Here is a 5,807-nt window from a genome sequence, read left to right on the forward strand (position 1 = left end):
CCCCCCGAGATCGCGGAGGACGCCCTCCCGCGAGCACCAGTGGGCACGTGTCCCCCCAGGTGGCGTGGCTCGATCGCGGCTTCTGGCCCGAGGGCTCCCCCTTCAGGCGCGGAACGGACTGATCCAGAAAGCTGGAGGAAGACGCATGTGGAAGGGGGCTGACCCGAGGCTTCCCGCTATGTGCAACTTTGGCAAGCCGTGGTAACTGCCAACGCGTGCTCACCGAGTGCCTTCTGTATACACAAAATAAATGTTTATTGAAGGTGGCTTACGTGGGGCTGGGGGAAAGACAATACACGGGTCACCCTGTAAATTCCGAGCTGCAGGACGGCGGCTGGGGCTGGTACTAGACGGTTTGTTCCGCCCCCTGTGTGTCCTCGAACGGCTCCAGCGCGCCCCAGTGCTTGCCAAAGCCTGGAAGCCTTGGCACGGAGTGGTGCCCGGAGAATGCTGGTCGATTCCCTGCCTGGAAAGCAAGCATTCCCAGATGTTTCTAGCCCGCTCAAGTCCCCAAGTGTGTACGTTTGCACAGCCACTCAACCGTTACTCACGGATCCACCTACTTGCTCGTGGGCGCACAGCCCTGTTCTTGGATATAAATGCGGTCAGTAAAGACCCCTCCTGGGATACACAGTCAGTTATAAGTTTTATTTTCAAGGAGGAGAAATTGTGGAAGCGCGAAGGAGCTCAGCGTCGTTTACGTTTCGCGCGCGTCTTCCCAAACCCGACCTATCACTTCAGGAACCCGCAGGGGTCTGCACGTCTCCGGGGCGCGGACCCTGGCTTCCGCAGCTCGGGGCTTTCAGAGCGGCCCGAGCGAAAGAAGGCTCCTATTTCACGGGGGGATCGCTGCGGCTCTGGTCCGTGCTCAACCACCCTCGCCCGCCAGAGCTCAGGCCAGGCTGGCTCGTGGAAGTCTGTGCAAGGGAGGCTCGCTCCGGACCCGGCTACCGGCCTTCTCTAGGCCGGGCTCGGCTACTGGGGCCGGTGACCACGCAAACCCGGAGTGCGGAGCCTCCGGCCGGGCCCTGCGCGCTGCGGCAGTAGAACTGCACGTCCGGGTCCCGGCGAGCCCGCGCGCGACCGCAGTGCGCACTGCGCAGCGGCCCCCGCCCCGCTCTGCTTCCCGAGTAGGCGGGGGCAGAAGTCAGCCGGAAGGAGGCGCTTTTGTTGGCGGGAGAGACCACGAGCAGGGCTCTCCAAGTAATTTCCCATCTTGGTGCATCTCCTCGGAAACACTTTACGCAGGGCTCCGGGCTCGCTGAGAGCAGACTCCTCTCTGCCATCCTCAGGGACTGGTGGGTCAGGATCTCATTACTAAGCTTGGCGAGATGCACCCGTGCAGTGTGTCCTGGAGGGCCCTTTGGTGCGCATTTTCCGTTTTACATAACTTTCATCTCGTGTTTAGGAAAAAAAATGTACGTTTATGCTTTGAACTGTGTTGTAGGGTAGATTTGACTCACATGCGTGTGTTGCTCTACAGCAGTTTTGTCCAAATGGGCAGGCATAGTCGGACCATTTGCACACGTTATCTATCATCATATAGAGATACGGACATTTCATTTGCTTTGCAGCGTTGTTTAGTGTCTTGAAAGACATTTCTTATCATTTAATTTCCAACCGTTATTTAGCTTTATCTTCTTAATCTTCTAATATGGTGTTTAAAATTGTCAATGTTCATTAGGCGACTTTTATATGTAGCACGAAGTCACAATAGGGAAACCCAGTTCTGAAAGGCATGGAAGTTGGGTTCGTGTCTAAATTATAGAAAGTATCCTCCTCCCCCTTGGTGGAATGGACTTCCGGGAGGAGTGTAGTAGGGGCACTAACACGTGAAGGAACCGGCTGTGGCGTCCCTCCTTGTGCGTTTGTGTTCTCTGCAGTTTGAGCTTTCTACAGCAGAAGCGTCTTAAAGTCCTGTCACAGGCATCATTCTTAACACTAGAGTTCCCTGGAATTTTCTTAGACTCTCAGAAATGGTCTCAACGACTGCAGGCGTTACGTAATCGAAAGCGTAGAAAGTACTTCATTCTGTCTTCTACATTTGGGTTGGACCTATAGTTTCGGGGCAGTGTTAAGCTGGAAATTTGCCCCACTATTTTTAGTAACAATACACAAAGAGTGATGACACAGAACTAGGCTATGCATGGCTGTTTTTTTTTTTTTTTTCCTTCTTCAGTGACTTTTTAGGTAATCATCAGTGTTAGGCCACATTCCTTTTTTAAAAAAATTGTGTAAATAACTATTGCAAATCATATTATAGATACGTTTTTCTGAGACTTGGACTTTGGACATGATCTGGTCTTCAAAAACCTACCTTGCCTAAAGTAGATAATGGCCTTCTCCCTTCAGTCTGCTTTCTTTTCCTCTTCTTTAAAAACAAAACAAAACTAAACAAGCCTCATTTATTTATTTGGTACAGGGTCTCCAGGCACAGCTCAGTCTCATAGTGATCCTCCTGTCTCAGCCTCCCTAGCGCTGGGATTACAGGCATGCACCACCACTTCTGGTTTCAGTGGCTGTCACAAAACACCGGGGGTTTGGGGTCAGCAAGGTATACGGTGCAGAGGATGGAACCCGGACCCTTGTGCTTGCCAGGCAGACGCTTAAACCCTGAGCTATCTCCCAAGATCTCAATCTGTTTCCTTTGATAAAGAATTTTTAATGAAACCTTTAATCTCAACCCAACACTCTTAACATAAAATTTAGGGAAAATAAAAGTAGTGAATCCTGTACCCCTTTCAGAGACAACCAATAAAAGCAAAACCTGGATCGTTTTGTCGGGACATGTTCACATGGGTTTATACTTTTACCTGCTGCCTGAAGGAGGAAAGAACCAATGGACTCCTGACACTTCCTTTAAAGTTCACTTTCATACCCCAAGGAGGGAGTGGTCAAGAGAAAAAGTGACCATTTATGGCCTTTGGTTTTCTTTTTTTTCTTTAGATATGGGTTTAGTGGTTGTACCATAATGTCTAGTAGGAGAATGAATTTTTCTAATTTTTAAAATAGAAAAAAAATTGTTTGAGGAACTAAAAGTTACTATTTATTAAAAGTACTATTTAGTAGCTGTTCTATCCTCTACGTGTTAAAGACATGGTCCCCAGGCACTGGTGGGAGGCACTGTGGACTTCAGGAAGAGGAGCCTGGTGGGTGTCGTTAGCCATGGGAATGGTGGGATCTTGCCTCTCACTCCTCCACACCTTGTCCTGAGCCAAGCAGGTACTCAGCCATAGCCAGCTATATCCCTCATCACTTCCCTCCCTTGGTAGCCATGTCCCTTCATCAGAGGTCCAAAGCAACAGGTTTGCCAAATCTGGGAGACTAGAACTTCCAAAACCATAAGCCAGAATAAACTCTTTCTCTTTAAAACCTAATTATCTCAGGTATTTTGTTATCATGATGGAAAAATGACTAATACAATAGTGAGTTCAGGTTGAGTTGCTTTTCATCTCATTGATTATTCATTTGATCTAAACACTTTTGAGCACCTACTGTGGGCCAGAGAGTGTAATGAACATTTCACTCAATATTATATTACAGAGCATTGTATTATGCCTATGAAGTAAGTGCTGCTATCACCAATTTTACAGATAAGAAAATGGCAAAATGCATATTAGTAGTATCACCAGATAATTTTTGCAGACAGCCTCAATTTCTCCTGAAACCCATTTGAATTAATGTTAGGATTCTACCTCTATAAGGTACTACTTTCTCAACTACATAAGGTACTTCTAAAAGCTATTCTTCTGAATACTGTGAGCATATTATTCTATTCTCTAGGCATTCCTTGTCTATTGAGAAGATGCTAACCCTGAAGTAATGTATTAAGAATTTTTATCCTTCCTTGGTGATGGAAAAGAAGGCCAGGTGCAGACTGACCTTTCTGGCACTGGGATTTTGGATCTCCTGACACTTATTGGGTTCAACAGATTAAACAAATTAAACAAAATTGTTCTGAGATGGAGTTGACTATTGAAGGAAAAGTATTTAAAGGGCTATTAGACACAGGTGCAAATGTTTCAGTTATTGCTAAGCACCTTTGGCCTGAAGCATGGCCTCTGGATGTGGCTACTACAGGTTTACAAGGTGTGGGCAAGGTTTCTTACCCTAGCAGAAGTGCTAAGTTGCTAACTCAGAGGAATGCAAAAGGCCATTCTGGACATTCTTGCCTTATGTCCTCCCCCATATACTATACCAGTCAATCTATGGGGTTGTGACATATTATAGGGAATGGGAGCATTTTTGACCAATCATAATTCCCTGGTGACTCATCAGATGTTACAAGGATTTCTTCCCAATCAAGGGCTTGGTAAAACCAATCAAGGGAGAAAAGAACCTCTTCCAGTTATCTCTAAAAGGGACCATTTTGGCACAGGCTACTCATCCTCACATTTTCAGGAGGGGTCTTGATCTCTTCTCCAACCCCACGGATGGCACTCAAGATAACTTGGACATCTGATGACCCTGTTTAGCTTGATCAGTGGCCCCTCCCTCAGAAAAAGATAACATCAACTAATTTGCTGGCCAGATGATGGCGGGACACCTAAAACACTCCAGTAGCCCTTGGAATACCCCAATTTTTATAATTAAAAAAAGTCAGGAAGATGGAGATTGGTATAGGACTTGCAGGTATTCAATCTCACCATGGAACCTGTGGGAGTACTGCAACAGGGATTGCCAGGTCCTATTTGCTATTCCTTTACATTTTTCCCATATGGTGGTTGATTTAAAAGACTGTTGCTTTTCTATTCCTTTCCACCCTGAAGATAAAAAACGTTTTGCTTTTAGTGTACCTCTATTAATAATCAGGCCCCTATGCACCACTTTCAATGGTGTTGTCTACCACAAAGTATGGCAAATAGTCCAACCCTGTGCCAAGAATTTGTGGCTACAGCCATTTGGTCAGTACAACAAGCCTATCCACCTGCATACATCATCCATTACATAGATGACATTCTTATGGCACATAAATCTCCATCCATCTTACCTCAAATGTTAATCCAATTAAATGATGCCCTCCACAATGCAGGTCTAGTAATAGCCCCTAAAAAGTTACAAACTAGGACACTCTTTTCATATTTGGGACACTGTATTCAACAGAGCCAAATTGTGCCCCAAACTATTCAAAACCAGGTTAAACATATTACAACCCTAAATGATTTTCAGACTTTACTTGATAACATTAACTGGCTCTGGCCAACTCTTAAGCTAACTACTTATGATTTTAGTCCTCTCTTTGATATCCTCAAGAAAGACTCAGCCACTACTAAAAAAAACAACAACAACGATAATAACAAAACCACTTACACCAGAGGCTAAAACTGCCTTAAAGTTAATCAGACTCTTTCTAATGCTCAGCTCTCTAGAGTTGACCTATCTTTGCCAACATTTTAAATTATTTTTCCAACTCAGAATATGCCCACTAGGGTTCTTTGGCAGTCTCAGTATCCTTTACAATGGCTACATATGACACATATTCAACATAAAACTATTACTCCCTTTCAATTGTTAAACTCTCAGAGGGGAACAGGGTAGAGGGAAGATAGAATGAGAAAGAAAGAAACCTGGAGTCAGAAGGACTGTTTATTTATTCCAAGGTTATATACAGAGAGTTTTGAACATGTGTCCAACATTTGCCCCAGTTAACTCTAGGCCTTCTCTGTTTCCCTGGGAATGGAATAGTCTACCAAGGCCAAGATGATAAACAGTAGAGCACACATTCCAGAGCCCTGGGAATGCAGGTGAGCTCTTTGCTCAAACCCTAGGAATGTAGTTGAGGCCATTGCTCAGACTGCAGGTCAAGG

The sequence above is a fragment of the Octodon degus genome, unplaced genomic scaffold (genome assembly GCF_000260255.1).
Source record: "Octodon degus isolate 3935 unplaced genomic scaffold, OctDeg1.0 scaffold00019, whole genome shotgun sequence".
NCBI lineage: Eukaryota > Metazoa > Chordata > Mammalia > Rodentia > Octodontidae > Octodon > Octodon degus.